Source organism: Anabrus simplex, chromosome 5 (genome assembly GCF_040414725.1).
Source record: "Anabrus simplex isolate iqAnaSimp1 chromosome 5, ASM4041472v1, whole genome shotgun sequence".
Taxonomy (NCBI): Eukaryota; Metazoa; Arthropoda; class Insecta; order Orthoptera; family Tettigoniidae; genus Anabrus; species Anabrus simplex.
Genome location: NC_090269.1, coordinates 297,547,966 through 297,558,794, shown reverse-complemented (window position 1 = coordinate 297,558,794; position 10,829 = coordinate 297,547,966).

Below are 10,829 nucleotides of genomic sequence, written 5' to 3'. Positions count from 1 at the left end.
ATATCTGGAAATAACTTTAAAAACTGTGCTCAAACTCCATTTTTCTACCTAACATTACGGAGGTCCCTTCACATGCTAGACCAACTAAATGTTCTGCCAGAAAGTTTTCATTCATCCCATATGAAGAAAGATTCTTCAATATCTCTCCAGTAATAACATCTGCTGTAGCTGATTCAAGTCCTATCAAGTCCCAGAGAAAGGAAACCACTTCAGAATTATCTGAAAGAGCACATCTCAAACATAATACTAAAACAGATTTTGCACTAACTGTTATTGATTCGTCAATCATAATACTGATTCTCCTCTGATTTTCTGTTATATATTTTGCTATTTTATTTCTCATTTCCTGTGAAATGTGTTCAATAAGATTAGTACAACTAAAATTTTATGAAGAACTCGTCCCATATCTAAACCATTTATTTGTTGAAGTTCAACATAAGCCTGTAGGTCTACGAAGGGTCTATTTCGTTTCGCAATTGAGTATGCTGTTCGAAATACTCGAACGATGGTTTCTAGGTGTTTGACATTCATAGTGTCCAAGCAACTTTCAAATATCTTTTTATTAGATTCTGATTTTTGTAACATAGTTTTCTTGTGAGATTCTGAATTTTTGTGCTCAAATATTTTTTCCGAAGGCTTGTTTGTTGTTGATTAATATTATTTCCGTTGGGATGAACCTTGCATTCTACTCATACTTTCATTAGCTTAAGTCCTGCCCCTTTAGAAACTCCTAATACCAATTTACTTTCCTCTTTACATATATTGCAGGTTAATTTTTATTTTCTGCAAATAACCACTTGTTCTCTGACAAAAAGTAACGGTACTGAGACTCGTTCCAACAGTCTGGAATATCTTGTTTTCGGTAGCTGAGTCCTTGAATTTCACAGTCGATGATAGAAGGTGTAGAACCATAACCTAGATTCTCCCTTGAATCTGCATCACATGTTTCAGCAACATTTAACCGAGGCTCTGTCTTTATACTCACGTCGTTAATGAAACTAATGTTCTCAGAACTCCATTCAGTTTCGTTTTTATTTGAGCCATCACACACCTTTTTAGTATTCTTTGAGTCTTCATCTTCATCCCCAGCACGTTTTTTGAACCCAGCCACTTCAGTAAACTCATGGTCACACTCACAACCCACTTCCACAGCCACTGGAAAACTTGGAAGGTACTACGGGACTACTGATGTTCATTAACTGCAGAGAGATTCCATAACATTGCTTCACAACAACACATTGAGCAAAACATAAAATAAAACTTGGATTCACGCAAACATAACGAGTGGAAGAAAGTTAATGTGCTCACTTCCCGCTCTCCGAATCCAATAGCAGTGTAGACAACCTTAGAGAACCAGAAAACCGCCCAGGAGTGTAAAAGCGACCGTATCTTATGAACATAAAACTGTAAGGTTCGATATTAGTCCACTAGAGTACACCCTTGATGTTTTAGCGCTATTTATAGATTATAAGATTTTCTTTCTGAATATAAAAGTGTTACGTCATTCCAAAGCGGGGAAAAGTTTTCCGGAACGGCATTCCGGCCCGTTCCGGTCCAACTAAACCACTGATAACATCCCTTAATCACGAGGAATTATAGGTGTCTCAGAGGGGGTATGTTCACTCGTTGTAGGTCCGTAAGAGCAATACTGTTTTCTTAACGTGGAATGAGCCATAGAGGGCGACGTCCTCTAGGAGATGTGCTGCGATGATTTGTGAGAGAGGAACAATCGTGCCCTATAAAATGAACTGTTGATGTATTTCATTATTCGCTTTAGACAGAATAATGGGAAACCAAGGACAGCGGACAGGAGGAGGAGGAGACGAATCCCACCGCTTCCCGAAAAGCCACAGTAAAACCGTTGCCACTGCTAGCCGAAGCAATGACATTAAAAATATAGACTGCTAATCTGATGGCCATCTTTGAATCTACTTGAACCACTGGCAGCCATGAACTTGAAGGCAAAGGACATGCGTACTTCCGCTAAATCTGCCATAGAAAGGATCTGGAGAAATTGTTGTGTGATGGAGTACGGTCTTTGAGAAGTCGTGCAAGGTTAAACTAACTAACTGACTAACTAACTAAATACATAAATAAATATATGTAGGCTATGAATTCAGTAGAATGAAGTCAGGCGAAGGGTTGACCAAGAGAGGTCCGATAGAAATATTAAAGCGGTGAAGCTGGTAGAATACCGTATTTGGAAGGAATGCTACACACAGCCATGGATCCGGTGGTCTCAAGTTTAGAATCCGTGGTTACTACGTTTAGTGGCTCCTTACGACAGGCAGAGGATGCCATAGAGTTATTCTACGCCGCAACCAACGAACGTATGTGCTGCTTGTTGCACAGCAGTTGTCAGAAACTAGCCATAAGTAGCAAAAAGCATAAAACGTAATAAACTGGACCAAAAAGCAAAATTCAAAAATTATACCAGAATGACACTGAAGGTACGTCATTCAAAGACAGTGGTACCTTTCTCTACGCGTGTGAATTCCTCAATGAACTGCTGTACGTATAACGTGTCTTTCTGTAGTGAATTACTTTATTGTTAGTGTACGATGCCGAATAATCCATCCTTCTGCGTACATAATTCTTTTTATAACCAATCAAATGCCTACCACATTCACTGGCTTATTTCCTTATGATATTAATGCAACATTAAGAGTGTTTGAAAATGTCGTGCTTATTTTAAATAAGAGCCCTTGCTGGCAGGATGTACTGTTTACAGTGCGCTATGTCTTCTGGTGTGGGCTAGAGCAATTTTTTACTTTCATTGACCTGTCTCAGTCTCATCCTTGGCTTTGACAATATGAAAGTGACCGAGGTATGAGCGATGCTAGTAATACCATTCCTTTTTCAGCCAGTCCCTATTATGATTGGTGTGAAAATATCGCCCATAGGGTCGGTTGGTGCATGCATTTCAGTAGGCTTGGCAGACTGATATGCAATAGCAACTTCTGGCTCGATGAGGAAAGCAACGGTAAACTACCTCACTCCTCATTTCCCTAGTATGCCTCTTCAGTGACGCCTGGGCTGTTTGTGATATCCTTTGGTGGAGCTGTGGATGATCAAACCAGCCTTCGGGCTGAATACCCAACATACATATATTTTAAATAAAACTTTAATTTGCAAAAACATATAATCTCATCAATTCATTGAACTGATAATAGCGCTAATTACCAAGGCCAAGAAGTGGCTGCCACCATGACAGTTACAAGCAACAGTTAGTTCGCTGTGCTTCAACCAGGGGCGCTGTAACGAGTATGTATCTTTCATGTCGTTGAGCCGAAGCCACTCATCTCGGTGAGAGTAAAATTCACAGCAACTTTGCTACAATGTTGTAGGCTATTGTACCTAATATTAAAAGATGCGAACACTATTCTTGGTTTTACATAGCACCAAGTTCACCTAGGTATGACAAGAAGCAAAAAATAATGTGTACTGGTACCACAGTTATCAGTACTCAAATTCATTTCACTGGAAACGATTCTCCACCTATAACGTAAAGCGAACGTCTTACCGCGATTACGAACACCTGTTCAGAATCACCTACTGGCGAAATGTTTCGGCGATGTAATGCAATGGTAATTTCTGGGAGCAGTGGTTAGCAGTAACACGGGAGGTGGCGGACCCTTGTGGTTAACTGTAATACTATCTCTGGTTTGAGGGAGGCTTAGACAGAAAGGCACATACCTTACCGTGATCCTTGCTCATGGGGGTTATCTGTGCATAAACCGTGACGTCATCGGCACGCGCATGCGTATTGTCTTCAGGCTCATAGCACAACCAAGACCGACTCCAATCCTCAGACCTTAATGCTACTCTCGATCGTTCAAGGATGGCGAATCGAGTAGCCGGAATTGTTGGAAATGTGGGTTTGTTTTGGTTTGTTGTTATCGTATGTAGTCGGTGTAATTTTACGAAAGTTGACGATAAATGTAAGTTTATTTGTAGAATATAAGTGTGCGAGTGTATTTATATGAGTCAGTGGATACATAGGATCTGTAATTATACGCAGTGATGTGAGAATGTGCTTGTTTTGATCGTTAAAGAACATGAGTGCACTGGGTGGACCAGTTTTTAGTCTAACTATGGCAATGCCTATCATACAACTATTCTTAAGTTTCGAATGGAATAGAACATTAGAAGTCGATTAGGAATATACATCGTGATTATTTTGAAGTCTATGGCAAAACCGTAGCGTGCATGCATCGTTTTGAGAATACGTCTGAGGTTAGGGAAGCCGTTTTCTACTTCCAAACTATTCGTGCTCCTCGAAAAATATTAACTTAGATAGATTTTAATTGATATTACGTTATTCCGTCAGTGTCTATGTGCTTTAAAGTGTTTAGTGATTTAGATGCGAGTGTATTTTACAATAATCTGTGCTTTGCCTGCGGAAATGTTTGGCTGGATCTTGGAGTATAACAAAACATATAAGAGTGACTGATGGAGCAATCTGTATACTGTTACACAAAAGAAATAGTTACTTAGAGAGATTAGCTGGGTTTGTAACGTAGGGTTTTACACTACCAACACCTTCCGATTCATGCTGTGGCTAATCTGTTATCAAGCAGACTGCGCCGAACTGAAGCTCGTCCATGTGGTTAAATATCAATGTTTAGTCAATAGAGTTTTTGCACTCATGTTCTTTAGGGCCTGAACGTTTCATTACTAAGGTTACTATCATTGTGTGAAGTGCTGCTATGTCATATGTCAACATTATATTAACATTACCAGGGCCGTTCATCGGGTTAACATAATCATTGAAAATCGCCATTGCAAAAACTGAGACATTTTCGAAGAAGTCAATGAAGTATTTGTGTTTTTTGTGAATTTACGGTATGTAAATACATTTTGTAAAATCGCCATTGCAAAAACTAAGACATTTACGAAGAAGTCAGTGAAACATATATTTTTTGTGAATTTATGTAAAATAAAATTGAAATTTTCAGGACTCATTATAAAGACATCGTATTTATTTAATTGTTATTGTTGTATTTTTTATTGGAGATCTCCTGTAGTTGTGCTTGTTGTAACTTGCAATCTGTTAAACAACCTTTTTGCCACGAGGAGGCTTCGATAACGAAATCGCTACGTTTTGCAATCGAAATCTCTAGAATTGTCCATATTTCGTAAGCTATTTCTATTGGGCGGAATAACGACCTTCTTCATTGGAGAAAATTTTGGGTCCAATCATTGTAAGCTTCCCTGATTGGCTGTTTGCGTGTTTCTCAATTTCCGGCCTTTTGCTCCTCGGTAGGAGCAGGGCTCTGATCCGCGTCTTTTGGTTTTCGTACGTCCTCACGGTCGGACGCACTTCGAGTGTGGTCCCGTCAGCGGCTCCATTCACCTCAGGGTAAGCATGTTTCCTTTTCTTGAATTTTTTAAATTAACATGTACATTTACTTGCTTCGGTGTTTACCTCAGATCCTGGTTTTCGCCGTTTTGTTTGATGATGCCTTAGCTCGTCAGATAGGCATATCCTTTCTTTTGGAGGCAATTCCCTTTTATTAACATTTCTAATTGTGTGATGTAAAATTTAATTTTCCATCCGGGGTTGCCTCCCATAGTCCTGCATCAATTTAGTGTACGCCTTTGGAGCTATGCGTCTTTCGCTGATGTGTGTTAGGTGGTCAGCAACTCTAAAGGCCTCTGGATGAAATTTTAAATTCCTTTGTCATTTTCCTTGTAAATTATATGTAATAATCTGTAAAGCTTTTTTTCTATATGGCTTTTAAGATCGTTGTAATTATTTTTATATTCCCTGTTAAATTTTCCTTGTGAATTTCATTGCAGAAGTTATGCTCACTTTCTTAAACGTTATCTTAATATTTTATTACAATTTTGGTTTTCTGAAGAACCATCGATAGGAATCTCGTGGTTCGATTCACCTTTTGTTTTTCTTTATTGATAATGTTACCTTTTTATTGCTGTTATTCTACCATGTTAAAAATTCTTTATTTGTTAGTAAATGCAGATTGAAGGGTGACCGCGTTCACGTCTATTTACCTACAACGTCATGTAAGATCATATCCTTTTAAGGATCCCAGTCCGCTTTCCACATCCTTTCTCTAGTTGTCATGTTGGTAATCCTACGTATCCGTGCTTCTAGCCATGTGTATGTTTTTGAACTTACGATGTTATTATTGGTGCCTTATCGCTTGACATATGTTCCTCCAGGTTTGTTACTTTGATTATTACTTTATTACTTTGATTTATTTGTGCTTTAATTTAATGTGATCAGCTCCAAAGGGCTGGATGACATTTGATAGTTGAGGCGTTGTTGTAGAAGAAAGAGACGCGAAGTTGGTAACCCTTAACTAACCTAAAATAACCGAGTACCATCTCCTAACGTCATTTCTTGTTAACATATCTCGTATTGTCACTATCCCTTTCCATTTGAGCAAGGAGGAATTAATCTACGAACTGCGTATTCGTAAATTGAATTCGACAGGAAGGCTTAGGGATGACACAAGCCTGTGAAGGCAGTCGCTTAATATACCGGTGTCAGTTTCCGAGTTATCGACAGACGAAGTGTGCGCATCTTTGACAATCGTTAGAGATAAATTAACCGAGTTTAAGGTTATTCTTTGGCTTCTTGTTCCTCTGAACCGTCTAATGCTCAATTAACTCCTGTGAAAGCCCAAGTGCAACATTACGTGGATAGCATTCGCGACTTGCTAGCTCTTAATTTATCCGCAAACGAGCGACAGGAGTGTGAGTTCTTATTGTCACAGTTCTCTGGCATTTTCGATAAAATAGTAGGCTTGCTGGAATCCAACGCGTTGCCTAGTTCTAGCTCTGAAGGTCAAATGTCATCTCCGACCTATCTTGTGAAAGTGAAGCAATTTCTGTATCAACTGCTTCCCAAACTAGTACAGTGGTAATTTGTGATAATGTTCCCCTGCGATCTTCTTCTGCTATTTTTTACAAGTGCTTCTCAGCCTGTAAGTAATGCCAGTAATGGTTCTTTTACACATGTTGGTATGTCACTTATTCCTATGGCACCTGTTAATTCTTACTGTGTCTTTGTCTCAACCTTCTGTTGCAACCCAAACTGTTCCTCATGTAAAAATGCAAAAATATCCCCATGTCCAAGTGCCACCTGTATCAAATGCTTGGGTGGTTTCTCAAGTGTGCGAAAATGTTTCGCAGATGCGGATATCTGCACCGGTTTCAATGCAGTCTAACGGCATTCCTAACCTCATTTCAGTACTCCATCCTTTTCCCAAAGACGTTTGAACCAAGATTACTATGCTACTGTGATTCCTTCCCTGAACCAATCTAGCCCTTCTCAGGTACTTCCTACATCTGCTGTTGCTCAATTTTTTCAATTTACCTCACCCATTAACTGCTGTATTTATGGGTGTATCAAAGTTCACCGCTAACTCGATTGATGAGATCATATCTTTTCTACGATTTTTGGTTGAATTTAAAGAACAGTTAATTGTATACCCTTTAAGAAGTGACAATTTCTTCCAAGTCTTATATCCACATGTACCTGGAGCTCTTTCTGAGCACATCAAAAGGGCCATTCCTGAAAGATGGACAGTGGATCTGTTTCACGCACATGTACTTGACTTCTTTATTCCTTTCCTTGCTTTGTCTTCTTTGGTCCAAAAACATTATTTCGAGAAGAGCATTTGAATGAAACATTGTCTGAATATATTCAGGACATTAAGTTCAATGCTAGGATTTTTATGCTCAACTATTCTGAGTCTCAAATAGTTGCCAGCATTGTTGAGGGTCTTGCGCCCAATTATCGGTCGTATCTTGCTCTTTCACCGTGAGCAGCTACTTTCACTCAATTGGAAGCTAACACTGTTTCTGCCGAAGGCATTAGGTATGCCGACCAGTAACGCGTTGCGTTAGCTTCTACTCCTATGAGCATGTCTCCTCAGGTCATTAATACTGCTTCTTCTCCTTCCAAACCGTGTAATTCTCGTGCATGTTTTAGTTGTGGCTCCACTGATCATTTCAAGTGGAATTGTCCTAAGATTAGGCCCTTATTCAATTCAAAACCTGACCTGGGTGGACCCACCCAAAGTTTCCGGAGGAGTTGTCCCAAAATTGAGCCCTTAGGCAATTCAAACTCTAATGTGGGTAGAATTTCATCCCCGAATAATTCTTGTAGGTACTGTGGGTCGAATAGGCATTTTTCTAGGCAGTGTCCTCGCAGTTTTTCCGGGTCTGGGCGTTCTAATGATGGTAATTCTAGACGACTAACCGCCAATTCTTGTGGCAAACCTCAAGGTGTAGCTTCATGTTTCGTCTCTTATCACTGTCGGTTAGATGACTATTTACATAATTCTGTGGTTGTTGATAGACCTCAAGCTGAACCTGATGTCAATTTTCTGCAATTTTGTGGTATTTCTGCTATCCCTCATTCTAAGTTACCTTACATATGTTTAGAAGTGAACAATGAACCTGTCTGTGCGTTAGTGGATTCTGGAAGTAACATCACCTTGATGAGTGAAAGCTGGTATAATTCCATGTAAACTGTTTGCAAGTTCCCTTCTTTAAAACATGTGTCTTTAACCTGCCATGAGGCTAACTCTAATTCCTTGAATGTGATTGGACGTTTGGTTGTGAAAATAAGAATCCGTAATTTCACATGGAAAATGCCCGTGCTAGTGGCGAAAGATTTATCTTGTCCTTTCATTTTGGGTGAAAATTTGATTGCCAAAACTGGTATGATATTGGTCCTCCAGTACAATGAGTTCCAGTTTAAATTTTCCGTTAGGATCTTTACATTGTGTAATCGTTCCCCTATTCTTCCTTGTCATGTCAGTGCTGTCTCTGAGGACACGGGTGAACCCAAAGCTTTTGACTTTGATCATTTGCCTGATGATCAGGCCGACCAACTTAAGAATCTGTGTGATCAATTTCCTGATTGTATTCTTAGATAAGTTAGGCGTAACCAATATCTTGGAATACAAAATTGAAGTCATTGACAACGTGCCTGTTCGTTCTCCTCCGTATCGGTTGTCGCCTCCTAAGGTAAAAGCCCTTAAGGCTATTATCGATCAAATTCTTGCAGATGGTGTGATACGTCCCTCTAAATCTGCTTATTCTTCTCACATATTTCTTGTCCCTAAACCACAGGGTGGCTTCAGGCCTGTCATTGATTGTCGGATGCTAAATAAGAGAGTTTTATTCAATACGTTCCTCTTCCTGACTTACACTCTAGTCTCTCTTTGTTTGCTAATGCCAAAATTTTTACCACTTTTGATTTAAATCGGGCATATTATCAAATACCTCTTGCCGAAGAATCCAAGCACCTCACTGCATTTGCTACTGATTGAAACCTCTTTGAATCTGAGCGCGTCCCATTCGTCTTGTCGACGGGCGCTGCGGTCCTTACTCGGCTGCTAGATAATGTTTTGCTAGACATTAAATTGAAATTTGTATATAATTACTTGGACGATTTAGTTAAATTCAGTGAAACCTTTGAAAAGCACCTTGTTTATCTCAATGAAGTCCTTAAAGGACTCCATAAAGCAGGGCTAACCCTTAAGGGTGGCAAAGTTACTTTCGCACAGCCCCAGATGTCCATCTTAGGGCATATTGTGTCTGAGAAAGGTGATTCTATTGACCAATCTCGTACTGCAGCTATTCAAAATTTTCCCCACCCTTAAAGATGTCAAGGCTGTAGCTAGGTTCGTTGTCATGGTCAATTTATTCCGTAAATTCATCCCCAATTTTGTTGAAAGAGCAGCCCCATTAAATGCCTTGAGGAGAAATGATGCTAAATTTGAGTGGGGTGATGTCCAACTCGAAAATTTCTATGAACTGAAATCTGCCTTGTGTAACGTTCCTGTGCTGACTATGCCATATTTTTCTAAACGTTTCAGTCTCCAAACCGATACTTCATCTACATATCTGGCGTTGTCCTTCAGGAGTTTGAAGAGGGACGTCGTCCAATTTCTTATGCTTCCCGTAGTCTCAATCCTTCTGAAGGTAATTATTCGATCCATGAATTAGAAGCTTTAGCTGTTGTTTTCTCTCTAGAAAGATTTAGAATGTACCTCGAACATATCCCTTTTGTTCTTGAAACAGTTAATCAGGCATTGAGTTGGGTTCTGGCCAAACCAAGAAGGACCGGTCGTCTTGCGTGTTGGGCAGTACACTCCTCAGCTTTTCAATTTGAAGCTCGGTACATTCGTGGCACCGAGAACTTTGTTGCTGATATTCTCAGTAAGATGTTCTACTCTGGCAGTCCTGATTCTCAATCAGAACCTGTAGATCCCTCTCCTGAACAAGTATCACCCTTTGTAAATGTAGTTATCACTAATTCCCGTTTTCTTTTCAGACATTGGTAAACATCAAGAGGAGGACGCTGAATTAAAGGATATTATTGACAGGCTTAAGTATGGTGAACATGTCAAACCTTATGTCCTTAAGAATGGTGTTCTTTGTTGTCCTGATCGTGGTCGCAGAGACTCCAAGAGACCCAAAATTGTTGTTCAAGGTAATTTGGTTCCTGCTCTTTTTAAATATTTCCATGAATCCCCTGTCGGTGGACATGTCGGGGTTTTCAAAACTAGGGAGAAAATCCGTAAACATTTCATTTGGAAATCCATGAATGGTGAAATTCGTACTTTTGTCAAATCTTGTAAAACGTGTAATATTAGTAAACCAGCTCCCAATACTCGCCTAGGTCTGTTGTCATCTGAGCAAGCTTCTCGCCCCATGGAGAGATTATTCATCGATTACATTGGTCCTTTTCCGTGATCACGGATCGGCCAGCGTTTCATACTTGTGTGTGTTGATGCGTTCTCGCGTTTACGTGGCTGTTCCCATCTCGTATGGCTAATGCTAAT